General features: G+C 40.1%; 1 long non-coding RNA gene across 6 annotated transcripts in view; it reads right to left on the bottom strand.

The window, feature by feature from the left end:
- Positions 1–15,455, bottom strand: part of LOC109573666 (uncharacterized) — a 70,422-nt gene that overhangs the window by 16,419 nt on the left and 38,548 nt on the right. For 4 of the 6 annotated variants that reach the window (XR_011562079.1, XR_011562082.1, XR_011562083.1 and 1 more), the window contains exon 5: positions 1–15,455. This exon is cut by the window's left edge. This is a non-coding gene — a long non-coding RNA (uncharacterized lncRNA). The other 2 variants (XR_011562080.1, XR_011562084.1) reach the window with 1 other exon arrangement.

The raw sequence follows: 15,455 nt of genomic DNA, 5'->3' as shown, positions 1-15,455 counted from the left end.
AACCAAGGTTACTGTACTGTGCAGGATCTCATTCAAAATTGATGGAAGAAATAAAAAGCTTTTCAGACAAGCAAAAGTTAGGAGAATTCAGTACCACCAAATCAGCTTTACAACAAATCTTAAAGGGACTTATATAGTCAAGAAATACAAGATAAGAAAAAAGATCTACAAAATCAACCTCAAAATATTAAGAAAATGGCAATAGGAACATATGTATCAATAATTACTTTAAATGTAAATGCTCCAACCAAAAGACACAGACTGGTTGAATGGATACAAAAACAAGGCCCATATATATGCTATCTACAAGAAACCCATTTCAGGCCTCAAGACACATATAGACTGAAAATGAGAGGATGGAAAAATATATTCCATGCAAATGGGAAGCAAAAGAAAGCTGGAGTAGCAATCCTATCAGACAAAATAGACCTTAAAATAAAGAATATTACAAGAGATAAGGAAGGACACTACATAATGATCAAGGGATCAATCCAAGAGGAAGACATAACAATTGTAAATATCTATGCACCCAACATAGGAGCACCTCAATACATAAGACAAACACTAACAGACATAAAAGGAGAAATTGACAGTAATACAATAATAGTAGGAGACTTCAACACCCTACTCACATCAATGGAAAGATCACCAAAACAGAAAATTAATAAGGAAACACAAGTCTTAAGTGATACATTAGATGAGATGGAGCTCATTGATATCTTCAGGGAATTCCATCCAAATGCAGAAGAATACACCTTCTTCTCAAGTGCACATGGAACATTCTGCAGGACGGACCACATCTTGGGTTACAAATCAAAAATCTCAGTAAATTTAAGAAAATTGGAATCATATCAAGCATATTCACTGACCACAATGCTATGAGACTAGATATCAATTACAAGAAAAAAAAAACTGTAAGAAACACAACCATATGGAGATTAAACAACATGTTTCTAAATAACCAACAGATTACTGAAGAAATCAAAAGGGAAGTAAAAAAATTTCTAGAAACAGATGACAATGAAAACACAACTCAAGTTTATAGCAATACAATCCTACCTCAAGAAACAAGAAAAACATCAAATAGACAACCTAACTTTACACTTAAAACAACTGGATAAAGAAGAAGAAAAGCCCCCAAAATTAGTAGAAGGAAATAAATCATAAAGATTTGAGCAGAAATAAATGAAAAATAAATGAAAGAAACAATAGTAAAGATTAACAAAACTAAAATCTGGTTCTTTGAGAAGATAAAATCGACCAGCCTTTAGCCAGACTCATCAAGAAGAAAAGAGAGAAGAATCAATTCAACAAAATTAGAAATGAAAAAGGAGAGGTTACAACAGACAATGCAGAAATACAAAGGATTATAAGAGACTATTATGAACCACTATATGGCAATAAAATGGGTAACCTGGAAGAAATGGACAGATTCTTAGAAAAATTCAATCTTCCAAGACTAAACCAGGAAGAAATAGAAATTATGAACAACCCAATTACAAGCACTGAAATTGAAGCTGTGATCCAAAATCTCCCAAAAGACAAAAGCCCAGGACCAGATGGCTTCACAGGAGAATTCTATCCAACATTTAGAGAAGAGCTAATGCCTATCCTTCTAAAACTCTTTCCAAAAATTGCAGAGGAAGGAACACTTCCAAACTCATTCTATGAGGCCATCATCACCCTGATACCAAAACCAGACAAAGACAACACATAAAAAGAAAACTATAGCCCAATATCACTGATGAACATAGATGCAAAACTCCTCAACAAAATTCTAGCAAACAGAATTCAGCAACGCATCAAAAAGCTCATACACCATGATCAAGTTGGGTTTATTCCAGGGATGCAAGGATTCTTCAATATATGCAAATCAATCAATGTGATACACCATATTAACAAACTGAAAGATAAAAACCTTATGATAATCTCAATAGATGCAGAAAGAGCCTTTGAAAAAATTCAGCACCCATTATGATCCAAATTCTTCAAAAAATGAACATAGAAGGAAACTACCTCAACATAGTAAAGGCCAAAAATGACAAGCCTATAGCAAACATTATTCTCAATGGTGAAAAACTGAAAGTATTCCCCCTAAGATCAGGAACAAGACAAGGGTGTCCACTTGTACCACTAGTATTAAACATAGTTCTTGGACTCTAGCTACAGCAATCAGAGAAGAAAAGAAATAAAAGGAATCCAGATCAGAAAAGAAGAAGTAAAGCTCTCACTGTTTGCAGATGACATGATACTGTACATAGAAAATCCTAAAGATAGTATCAGAAAATTATTAGCGCTAATCAGTGAATTTACCAAAGTTGCAGGATACAAAAGCAATGCCCAGAAATCACTTGCATTTCTATATACTAACAATGAAAAATTGGAGAAATTAAGGAATCAATTCCATTCACCATTGCAACAAAAAGAATTAAATATCTAGGAAGAAATTTACCTAAGGAGACAAAAGAACTGTACACAGAAAATTTTAAGACTCTAATGAAAGAAACAAAAGACAACATAAACAGATGGAGAGATATTCCATGTTCCTGGGTAGGAAGAATCAATATCATGAAAATGACTATTCTACCAAATGCAATCTACAGATTCACTGTAATCCCTATCAAATTACCAATGGCATTTTTCACAGAACTAGAACAAAAAATTTCACAGTTCACATGGAAACACAAAAGACGCCAAATAACCAAAGCAGTCTTGAGAAAGGAGACTGGAGCTGGAGGAATCAACCTTCCTGACTTCAGATTATACTACAAAGCTACAGTCATCAAGACAGTATGGTACCAGCACAAAAACAGAAATATAGACAAATGGAAAAAAAATAGAAAGACCAGAGATAAACCCATACACCTATGGGTAGTTATTTTTGACAAAGGAGGAAAGAATATACAATGGGGCAAAGACAGCCTCTTCAATAAATGGTGCTGGGAAAACTGGACAGCTACATGTAAAAGAATGAAATTAGAATACTTCCTAACACCATACACAAAGATAAACTCAAAATGGATTAAAGACCTAAATGTAAAACCAGAAACTGTAAAACTCTTAGAAGAAACATAGGCAGAACACTCGATGACATAAATCAAAGCAAGATTCTCTATGACCCACTTCCTAGAGTAATGGAAATAAAAACCAAAGTAAACAGGTGGGACTTGATTAAACTTAAAAGCTTTTGCACAGCAAAGGAAACTATAAGCAAGGTGAAAAGACAACCCTCAGAATGGGAGAAAATAATAGCAAGTGGAACTACTGACAAAGGATTAATTTCCAAAATATACAAGCAGCTCATACAACTCAATACCAAAAAAACAAACAACCCAATCAAAAAGTGGGAAAAAGACCTAAACAGACACTTCTCCAAAGAAGACGTACAGATGACTACCAAACATATGAAAAGATGCTCAACATTGCTCATTATTAGAGAAATGCAAATCAAAACTACAATGAGCTATCACCTCACACCAGTCAGAATGGCCATCATCAAAAAGTCTACAAACAATAAGTGCTGGAAAGTGTGTGGAGAAAAGGGAACACTCTTGCACTGTTGGTGGGAATGTAAATTGATACAGCCACTATGGAAGACGGTATGGAGATCATATGACCCAGCAAACCCACTCCTAGGCATATACCCTAAGGAAACCAAAATTGAAAAAGACACATGTATCCCATTGCTCATTACAGCACTATTTACAACAGCTAGAACATGGAAGCAACCTAAATGTCCATCGACAGATGAGTGGATAAAGAAGTTGTGGTACATACACACAATGGAATACTACTCAGCCATAAAAAGGAGCGCATTTGAGTCATTTCTAATGAGGTGGATGAACCTAGAACGTATTATACAAAATGAAGTAAGTCAGAAAGAGAAAGATAAATATCTTATTCTAACACATACATACGGAAGCTAGAAAAATGGTACTGAATAATTTATTTACAGAAACAGACATAGAGAATAAACCTATGGACATGGGGAGAGGGGAGGAGAGGGTGAGATGTATGGGAAGAGTAACATGGAAACTTACACTACCATATGTAAAATAGAGAGCCGATGGGAATTTGCTGTATGGCTCAGGAAACTCAAACAGGGGCTCTGTATCAACCTAGAGGGGTGGGATAGGGAGGGAGATGGAAGGGAAGTTCAAAAGGGAGGGGATATATGTATACCTATGGCTGATTCATGTTGAGGTTTGACAGAAAACAACAGAATTCTGTAAAGCAATTATCCTTCAATAAAAAATAAATAAATAAAAGAAATTTTAAAAGACAAGCAAAAAAAAAAAAAAAAAATGGGGGCTTCCCAGGTGGCTCAGTGGTAAAGCTTCTGCCTGCCAATGCAGGAGACAAAGGAGATTTGTGTTCCATCCCTGGATAAGGAATATCCTCTGGAGGAGGAAATGGCAACCCACTCTAGTATTCTTGCCTGGAAAATCCCATGGGTAAGAGGAGCCTGGTGGGCTATAGTCCATGGGTCACAAAGAGTCAGATGCAACTGAGTATGTATTTTAAAACTGGGGAATATCAACCCTTAAGGAGTAGTTGGAGGAACAAAAATCTATGAATAACAATAAATAGGAACAGTCAAAGAGGTAAAAAGAATCAGTATGGGAAATTGTTTTGATTGGTTCTCCTATTGAAAACAACTAAAAACTCTGTATAAAATCCTTTTTAAATCTTTTTGAAAGCATTAATGAACTGATACTAACAAAGAAATTCAGATCAACCACTACATGAAGGAGGGAACCTAAGAGGTAAATAGAGACCTGAAGCTGGCTTGAACTTTGAGGCACTGCTGAAGCTGTGAACTTGGACTTCAGTTTATATGAACCCACAGAGTATGAAAGTCAAGAGATAAAGCACATCACTTGCCTAAAGGGGGAAGTATAAACAGAGGGCCTCCTCTGTAAGTGTGAGCCCCAAAGGGCCATGCACCAAGTGTAAGCATGACTGAGAAGTTAATTCACTCCCTCCCAGGAGTACAAGGAAAGTTTCCTGTTTCAACCCTTTGCATAAAAAAGAGGAAAAAATTACCCTTTAGAACATACAGTTACAAGTCAAACTTCAGACAGATTTGGAGTCAAAATTCACATTATCTGGCTGTTTCAAAATAACTTTAAGCTGAGAATTCCATTTAAGAGAATCCCTGTATCTACTGGTATCCTTCCAGGTGACCTAATGGAAGCAAATAAAAATTTTCTCTGGTTAAAGCCACCATCATCCTAGGCCTCGAAGGATTCTCCCAAATAAAATTTTAAGGACCATGTATTTTTCATGATCAAAAATCAACCCAGGGAAACAAGGTGCCATGAGAAAAAAACCCATGAAAACAAAGATTAAAACAGAGAGTATTTAAAAATATGATGAATATATTTAAGGAAATGTTTTAAAACCTTGAAATATGAGCAGAATCCTAAAATATGAAAAGACAAACTAGGCAGATTTGAAAAAGACAAATGTACATGTCTAGATAGAAAGGAGACAAGAAATGAAATATAAAACCTCAGTGTTTAGATTCGGGAGTGGATAAGACACAGGAGAAAAGAATATTAGTAAGTTGCATCCTAAGGAATTATCCAGACTTGAGCACAGAAATAGTGTATATAGTTTAGCACATATATAGTCATAATGTTCATATATGTGAACAAATATATTAGAAGATCAAGATACACAGGATAAAGTAGGACAGCAGTATAAAAATGGCATGAAAATTTGAACAAGCTCCTCACTGTAGAGGAAACCCATACATTTCATAAATATATGAAAATATATTCACCCTCATTAGAAATCAGGGACATGCAAGTTAAAACCACAAGATTTCATTTCACACATGCTCCAGCTTGACAAATATCAAAAGTCTCACTCTATCAAGTGTAGATGAGGCTGTAATAGAAATTCTCATATTCTTGTGGGGTTGTAAAAATACGATCACTTTGAAAAACTGTTTGGTTTTACCTAATCAAGTTGGATACGTGCATATTCTATAACCCTGACATTTTACTCCTAGGTTTAGAACTTCTGGAAACCCTCAAACATGTGCACCAGGAGACATGTCCAAGAATATTCATAGCATCACTGCTGATAATAGCAAAAAACTAGAAACAACCCAGATAGTCATCAAGAGTGGAAATGGAGTAATAACCAAGGCTTATTCATACCAAGGAATAGTATCTCATTAGTAAAAAAGAACGAAGTATAACCCCTTCACTGTGATGTACCACCCAGATCCTCCTTCAAAGAAAGACTTCTTATCTCAGCTATGAGTATTGGAAACAGACATTTTTCAGTCTTTGGTCCCCCAGAGATAGTGTTGGCTACAGGGAATCACTCAAGATCATGCCCCCTCCTGGAGTGACCCGCATCCAATGGCTGAGTGGTTCAGGAGCACAAAGGCATGGACATCTCACCCCATCTCAGGACAATACTAAGCTCCAGGGTGCCTCATGGAAGTTCACCTTCTCCTTATACCCAATCTTGTTTCTTTCTTCCCTTTCACAAGTAAGGATTTCAAGGGCAATCGTTAATAAACACCCTGTACAAGTACAGGGGCTTCCCTGGTGGCTCAGACGGTAAAGAATCTGCCTGCAATGCTGGGGACCAGGATGCAATCCCTGGGTCAGGAAGATTCCCTGGAGAAGGGAATGGCAACCCACTCCAGTACTCTTGCTTGGAGAATTTCACAGACAGAGGAGCCTGGAGGGCTACAGTCTCTGGGCCAGGACTAAGGGACTGACACTTTTACTTTCTTTCGCCTGTACACAGAATTCACCTTCAAGTCTGCTTCTCAAGGAACCCAACCTACAACTGCCTCACTCACCAACCCTGAGCAATTCCAGCAATATAAAGCATGTGAAGGAAGCAAGTCCCAGAAGGGTACATTAGGTATAATTCCATTTGCATGATGTTCAGAACAGAAAAACTAAATAACACATTGTTTAGAAGAACATCAATGACAAAATTGTTTGAAAGAAAAAAGTTTAGATAATGTGTTGGTCAAAAGGTACAAACTTATGGTTATAAGATTAACAAGTTTGGGATGTAACAAGACAGCATGGTGGTGATAGCAAATAATACTGTATCATATACTAGAATGTCGCTAAGAGAATAAGTCTTAAATGTTCTCACCACAAAAAAAGTAAAGAAACAGTAACTATCTGACAGATGGAGGGCCATAGTTATACTACAGTGGTTATCATTTTGCAATTTATCCATGTATCAAGTCAATTCATTGTACACCTTAAGCACAGAATTTTTATTATTTTATTATTTTTTATTATTTATTTACCTCAATAAAGCTGGCAAAAAGAAAACTTTAGATAGTGATGACATCTGAGCAAGAATGAGAAGAAATGAGGAACTCTCAGATACAGGTAAGTTTCATTATCATTATTTAAACTATGCAGATAATTTTTAAATCCTTACCATATAAGATATTTTACAATAGGGACTCCCCTGGTGGTCTCAGTCTCGTGGTTGTGACTCTGCTCTTCCACCGCAGGGAGCACAGGCTCCATCCCTGGTTGGGGAACTAAGAGCCCACATGCCACATAGTACAGCCAAAATAAATAAATTTTTAAAAATTTAAGATACTTAATGATTAAAAAATTTTTAAACAGATGCCAAAAATGATGCCAAGGTTTTAAGGAGCATAACTAGAAAATAACAATACTGTTGGGAGAAGTAGCAAAGTGACAGGGGGTGTCAGTGGAATGGAAGAGGGTGAGATGAGTCTGGAACGTGAGCTTTGAGATCAGGACAAGCGAATTGTTTCCCAAAGGAAGAAAGCAAATGGGAGCAGGAGATGGGTTTCAGAGACCACAGGAGGGAGGTAATCACTGAGGCCCTGAAGGTAGATGAGAATAAAGAACTCTCCAGAGGGTGAAGAGCAGAGGTCTCGCTGAGCAGGAGAGAAGGACACAGATAGTGATTAATTAGGAAAGCAGGTCAGGGCACTTCCCTGGCGATTCAGTGGCTAAGACTCTGTGTTCCCAATGCAGGGGCCCAGGTTCGATCCCTAGTCAGGGAACTAGATCCCACATGCTGCAACTAAGGCCTGGTATAGCCAAATAATAAATACATAAAATATATTTATTTTTTAAAGAACATCAAAGAACTGTTGGATTTACATTCATTTACGGTAATAATCTAACAGGAAGAAAGGTGTCTGTGTGTGTGTTAGTCACTCAGTCATGTCCGATTCTTTGTGACCCCATGGACTGTAGCCCGCCAGGCTCCCCTGTCCAAGGGATTCTCCAGGGATTCTCCCTGTCCAAGGGATTCTCCAGAATACTGGAGTGGGTTGCCATGCCCTCCTCCAAAGGATCTTCCGGGCCCAGGGATCAAACCCGGGTATCCTGTATTGCAGGCAGATTCTTTACTGTCTGAGCAATATCAAAGCTGACAAGTAATAGTCATTATTTCTGCAAATGTCTCTAATTTGTTGTTTTAAAACAAATATCACCATGCTGTTTGGAGAGTACTCACAAACATGAGTGAAAATTATAACTGATACTTTCCTATTTTTAGCATGAAATAATTCCAACCTGGTGCCATTTCTCTTCTGATCTTTGTAGAGCAATGCAGATAGGTCAGTGTGAATGAAGATATCTGTTATTCATTGATTTAACCAAAAACATATATCAATTAAGTGACCACTTAAGGGGCCAGGGAACCCAGCCAAATCCTGCTCCTGCTTTCCTGAAGCTTACATGCTAGTTGAGGAGACAGGGCACCTGTAAGTGGACAGACAAGAAGACATCAGCGCTGCCACGTGCCTTAAAGATGATAAAGAGAGAGGGAGCTTGTGGATTGTATTTAAAAAAAAAATTTTTTTTATAACATTTGACAATTTAATGCATGTAAAATATCTTTCTGTTTGTTTGTTTTGGCTGCATGGCATGTGGGATCTTAGTGTCCCGATCAGGGATGGAACCCAAGCTCCTTGCATTTGGAAACATGGAGTCTTAACCACCAGACTGCCAAGGACTGCCACTGGAAGTCTGTATTAAAATTATACCCAGTATTTAGTTTAGAGGTGTGACTGAGTGACAACACAGAGAAGCCAATACCACTGAAAGAAGTTTTTATTACCTGTACTTCCCGAGAGAGGGGGGCATATCTCAGCACACAGGGCCTCACAGGGAGAACCTGCATAGGTTAAGAGGAAGAAAGGAGCAAGGAGAAGGCCAAGGCCAGAGCCTTTATGGGGTTTCCGCAGGAAAATCAAGGCAGGCAGCTTAGGTTTGACTAGTTAGAGTAACTCCCCCGGGTTTGGGGCTGTGGAGGGTCTCTATGTGGCCCTGCGATGACATAAGTGCCAGGGGAATAGGGGCTTGATGATAGACAGTCATATAAGAAGTTGATTGGGCGCTTTCAATTCAGGATTGGTTAGTGCGCATATAAAAGAGGTGCTCCCAGCTGAGCCCTTTGCTAAAATTGGCTAGTCCTGGGCCAGAGAGTTTTAAGATGTCTGAACATCATGAAATACAGAAATAAAAAGTATGACGAATACAGGGATAAGGTGGTTTCTTCAGATAGAAAAGTTATTTGAGAGCTCTCAGAGGGGCCTGTGTTGAGCTGAGGCCCAAATGGACATGAAGCAGCCGATACTGGGAAGCTCTGTGGGAGGGCAGAGCTAGCACCGGCAGGAGGAAAGTGGGCATGTTACAGAAGTAGAAGAATGGCCGGTGTGGCAGGAGCGAGCAACGGGGAAAGAGGTTCAAAAGACGCCTTGGAGAAAGCTGGACTTTATTCAATGAGGAGCCATGGGAGGTCCAGACCTGAGGGTGCCATGAACCTAGAAAAATCACTTTGGTGCCTGTGTGGACAATGAATCGTAGGAAGGCAGGAGCGGTAATGCCAAAATACTAACTCTGTACACCAATGCCGAAGAGAAATACGGAGACTGAGTTTTGGAGGAACGAGAAAGAGGAGCTTTATTCTTTGCCAGGCAGAGGGAACACAGTGGGCTAGAGCCTCAAGAACTATGCCCACTCCCCCGGGGAGGAAATAGAGAGACATTTTTGTCGTGGTCCGTGCATGGGTTGGAAAAGAATTTCCAGACATGAGACAGAATAAAAGGGAAATAAAGTTTATTAGAGTGGGAGACGCTGTTAGAACAGCGGGCCAGCTCAAGGGAGAATCGATGTTGAACAGGGAGGGGTCTTTAGTCCACTTTTATACCCAGGGTACAAGGAGCGGGATAGGGGTCTTTCGGGTCATTTGCTGATTGGATGAGGCATGTGTACTGGGTGGGGGAAGAGTAAAGCAAATACCTTCATCCGTGTGTGGGGTAGCAGGGGAGACAGGTTATTCTGCTCAGGAGGACCTGAAATCCATTCATAGTTACAACCTGGGGGAGGGAAGGACAGTAAGGGTCTGGTTTTTCCGTTCCTGCATTCCAAGACCCTCCTTGGTTTTATCTGCTCTTTCGTCCTTGGGTCACCACAGTTTTATATTCTAATGAAGGTCTTGTGTGTGTGTTTTTCTCTTGCAAAATTTCAGAAAACAGCCACGGCTAGCATCAGAAAACTCCCAGTAACTGGGGTTGCTCTTTTCTGAAGATATAGGCCAAAGACTTTCTTTCTGAAACAAAGAATACTTCAAGGGAGTACAGGAAGAGAAGAACGCTAGCTGCAGAGTATAATTCACATGGAGTCAGGGAGTAATTAGCTCCTGAAGGATAAGTCCAGCTACAAGTGTCTGTTGTTGTTTAGTTGCTAAGTCATGTCTGACTTTGCAACCCCATGGACTATAGCCCACCAGGCTCCTCTGTCCATGGAATTTTCCAGGCAGAATACTGGAGTGGATTACCATTTCCTTCTCCGGGGGACCTTCCCAACCCAGGGATCGAACCCACATCTCCTGCATTACAGGCAGAGCCTTTACTGCCGAGCCACCAGGGAAGCCCATTTGTGACTAACAGCTAAAGAATAACCAAGATTGCTTAACTCTTTTGGGCTGTTTATGTTGTTTCCCCAGCCTGTTCACTGTTTTCTTATTTACCTTTTTCTTTTAAATCAGAAAAGTCTCATTTTAGAAAAGCCTCATTTCTGTTTTTGCTGCAACAGTGGCAAGAGAAAGGCTCTTGCAGTGACCTACACAAGAGATGGCATGGCCTGGCTTTCAAGACTCCTCCCCATTCTGTTGGAAGTCCTCCCAAAACACCCATCCACAGCACTAGGTCCATATCCTCACCCCTGGGTTATAATTGCCTATTGCCTTTCTAGCTCATGATCTGGCCCACTGGAAGCTCTTAAGAACAGGGGCTATTTCTCTCATCTCCAATTCCTTAGCACCTAGCACAGGACCAGACTCAGAGCTGAGTGAATGAAGGATGTGTCTCAGGCTTGTACCAAAACAACTCAAAGCTGCATCTACGGCCTAAAGGAAACATAAATAATTAGTCACTGAAACGGTTTAGGGCCAAAATAAACTTGGATCTCTCCACTCTGTACCATATGTGGCATAGTAAGTATCCAAAAGGCATCTATGAGAATGACTGCAGAGAATCAGATCATTGATTTGGGGGATGGGGGTGGGGAAAGTTACACTATAGTTTTCCTAAGATTATTTAGGCAAAAGTTTTGCCTCTGAACTGTACTGTAACAAGAAACCATTCTATAGGAATATGGCCAAGCTGCAGGGAACGACGATTGCCGTGAGGACGTCCTAAAGCTGTGATTTCAACTCTTGTTTCATGTCTGTCCCTTTGAGACAAAAATGAAAGCAATATGCCAGCCCCCCAGAGAGTCTGATATGCCTGCCCTTCTCCCTGATGCTGAGAAAGATAGAAGGCAGGAGGAGAAGTGGACAACAGAGGATGAGATGGTTGGATGGCATCACCAACTCAAGGACATGAGTTTGAGCAAGCTCCGGGAGATGGGGAAGGATAGGGAAGCCTGGCGTGCTGCAGTCCATGGGGTCACAAAGAGTCGGACATGACCGAGTGAATAAACAACAGCTCCACTCCCGGCTGAGAACTGTTATTACAAAAAGTTATCTTGAAGGCTTTGGGTGGATTATGCCCTGCACTGAGGTTCCCAAAGGTTCAGGAAGGACTATAGGAGTGCTGGTACCTGTCATAAAATACCAAAATATGTCATGGAGTTGATAAGTAGCCACAGACTCCCTGAATGCCCTCATCATGGTCTGAGGGCTTCCTCCACGACCCCTTTCCCACCTTCCAGTAACTAAATACATGAGGCACAGCAGGAGCCTCCAGAATCCCACCCCAGACTTCTCAGCCATTGGTGTTTGTTCTGATTCATCAGTGCCCCTGCCATATGATTGTTAAATATCTTGAATATCACACCTTGTTTTATCTGTATTTCTTTGGGTTTTTGTCTGTTTGCTTTCTTGCTCATGTCCTTAGGAAAGCCTCAGAGAACCATTCACAGGCTCAGTAGTGAGTGGCTTGGTGTACAGAACTATGTTCCAAGTGGTCAGTTTTCAGGGCAAAAAACAGTGGCCAGAACAAGAGCTCTTTGACAATTCAGACTGTAGCTAAGTAGTCCTGGCTTCAGCTGGCAGGTCAGGCCACCTTAACTTAGACCTTCTCCTTTAATTTATCTCAATAAAGCTGAAGCTCAAATATTTTGGCCACCTGATGCAAAGAACTGACTCACTGGAAAAGACCCTGATGCTGGTAAAGATTGAAGGCTGGAGGAGAAGGGGATGACAGAGGATGAGATGGTTGGATGGCATGACTGACTCAATGGACATGAGTTTGAGCAAGCTCTGGGAGTTGGTGATGGACAGGGAAGATTGGCATGCTGCAGGCAATGGGGTCACAAAGAGTCAGACACAACTGAGCGACTGAACTAATGAATCAAACTAACCTATCAAACTAAGGAAAAATAAAAATTCTCTCACTTACTTGTTGGAGAAGGAAAGCACTGAAGCCTGGTTAAGGGATCAGGAAGCCCTGAACTGCCTAGATTCAAAATAATTTCTACATCTTTCTAGCTGTGTGTCTTTGAGAAAAGTATCTAACTGCTCTGTCGCTCACATTACCTGTAATACTGGGATAAAAACGATACTATCTACTTCAGAGGGTTGCAGTGAAGAGTCAGTATCCAGTCCATGTACTTTGAAAAGTGCCTGGTTCATATTAATCTCTCAATAAATGTAGCTGTATCAAAAGGTACAAACTGCTAGTTATCAGATACATAAGTACTAGGGATTTAATGTACAGTGATAAACATAATTAACACCACTCTATGTGATATATGAAAGTCATTAAGAGAATAAATCCTAAGAACTCTCATCAGAAAACATTAATATTTTTTAATTCCTATATCCCTGGGGTCACAAAGAGTTGCATATGACTTAGCCACTGAACAATAACAAATTCTGTATAAAAAAAGATCTATATGAGATGAATGGATGTCCACTAAACTTCTTATGATAATTATGTCATGATGTATGTAAGTCAAATCCTTATGCTATAGACCTTAAACTTATACAGTGCTATCTGTCAATTACACCTCAATAAAACTGAAAGAGAAAACAAAATGTTTTAAAAAAATAAATGTAGGGAACGTCCCTGTTGGTCCAGTGGCTAAGACTCCATGCTCCCAGTATAGGAGGCCTGAATTTGATCCCTGGTGAGGGAACTAGATCACTCGAGCTACAACTAAAGGATCCCACGTGCCACACCTGAAGATTCCTGCATGCCGAAACCAAGGCCCAGCATAGCCAAATAAATGAATAAAAGTGAAATATTTTAAAAATAAATGTAGCTATAGGATGATGAAATTAGAGAACTTCAAACACGTAGGAGAGCTTAGAGGTTATGGAGTCCCTGTCAAGCTTCCCAAAAGGATGAAGTGGCTGGTTTAGAGTCATCCTTGGTTCTCAGAACGAGAGCAATAATCATATTAATCCCTTTAAACCTGAATACTAACTCTCTCTACTTTATGATAAGGCTCAGGAACTGAACTGAATAAATCGGCCAACTAAAACAGAAGCATTTAGGAGGAAAAAATGACCTAATTCCAATGAATGTGTTGCCAAAATGGCAAGACTACAAAGAGAACAGAGAAAAAGGCACAGCTCCTGATCCTATTCCTCGCGATACTCACGCCTGCTGGAGTGTGACGCTCAGCAAGGCCAAGGTGCTCCTGCTCAGGTGGGAGGTACTACCTGGCAAGGCAGTTAACATGCCTGAACTAGTCTCTAAGGCAGGATGTAGCTGAAAGCTCTCCAGAAAAGGAAGAGGGATGTAACTGCTGTGGTTCATCAGAGCCTTTTACCTACTTAATGTAAAAAGGAGTATAGTTATATACAGTACTGAGAGAACATGGATTTTCATTTTTAAATTACCAAGATTGCAATTTCATCTTAAAAATTGCTTTACCACATCTACCTGTCACATACACATACAAACACACACACACAAAGAAGTTCTTTCTTTTGCAAAGAAGTAAATGAATACAAAATATAAAATATCCTGTGATAATTTTTAAATTGCTCTGAAGGGGCAGAATTTAAGAAGGAAATACTGAATTTTCTGTGTAAGGAATCCTAAAAACTAAAAGATCCATGCTATTCACTGATAAACTTCATCTCTTCAGGTGTGATACCTCTCAGCCAAAGACTCTCTCCCAGATAAGTGGGTGGTCAGGGACACCCTTGGGTGACAGTCTGGAGGAGAGGGTGTCAGCCATATGCTTACTTAGATGTAATGAAACGGTTGTTGGGCAGAGTCAAGAGACCCAGGTTTCGGATTTTGGTTCTTACACCAACAAATTATATTACATAAAGGAAAACGTAACTTTTGAGCTTCAGTTTCCTTCTCTGTAAAATTTCCTGACCACTTCTCACATAGCTCATAAGCATTTACTCTGCGTGTATGCCCAGATGTATCCAACTCTATGCAACCCCATGGACTGTAGCCCATGGCTCCTCTGTCCATGGAATTTTCCAGGCAAAAATATTGGAGTGAGTTGCCATTTCCTACTCCAGGGGATCTGCCCGACCCAGGGATCTCCTGTGTCTCCTGCATCTCGTATGTCTCCTGCCTTGCAGGCAAATTCTTTACCACTGTGCCACCTGGGAAGCCCATTCATAAGCATCTGCTTATACACCAATACATAGGCTCAGTTCAGTTCAGTTCAACTGCTCAGTCGTGTCCAACTCTTTGCAACCCCATGGACTGCAGCACGCCAGGCTTCCCCGTCCATCACCAATTCCCGGAGCTTACTCAAACTCATGTCCGTTGAGTCGAGGATGCCATCCAACCATCTCATCCTCTGTCGTCCCCTTCTCCTCCAGCCTTCAATCTTTCCCAGCATCAGTGTCTTTTCAAATGAGTCAGTTCTTCACATCAGGTGGCCAAAGTATTGGAGTTTCAGCTTCAGCATGAGTCTTTCCAGTGAATATTCAGGACTGATTTCCTTTAGGATGGACTGGCTGGATACATAAGCTGGTAGGGTTGAAAA

The sequence above is a fragment of the Bos indicus genome, chromosome 19 (assembly GCF_029378745.1).
Source record: "Bos indicus isolate NIAB-ARS_2022 breed Sahiwal x Tharparkar chromosome 19, NIAB-ARS_B.indTharparkar_mat_pri_1.0, whole genome shotgun sequence".
NCBI classification, from domain to species: domain Eukaryota; kingdom Metazoa; phylum Chordata; class Mammalia; order Artiodactyla; family Bovidae; genus Bos; species Bos indicus.
Note: the sequence above shows the minus strand (reverse complement) of the source record. Positions and strands in the feature narration are given on the sequence as shown.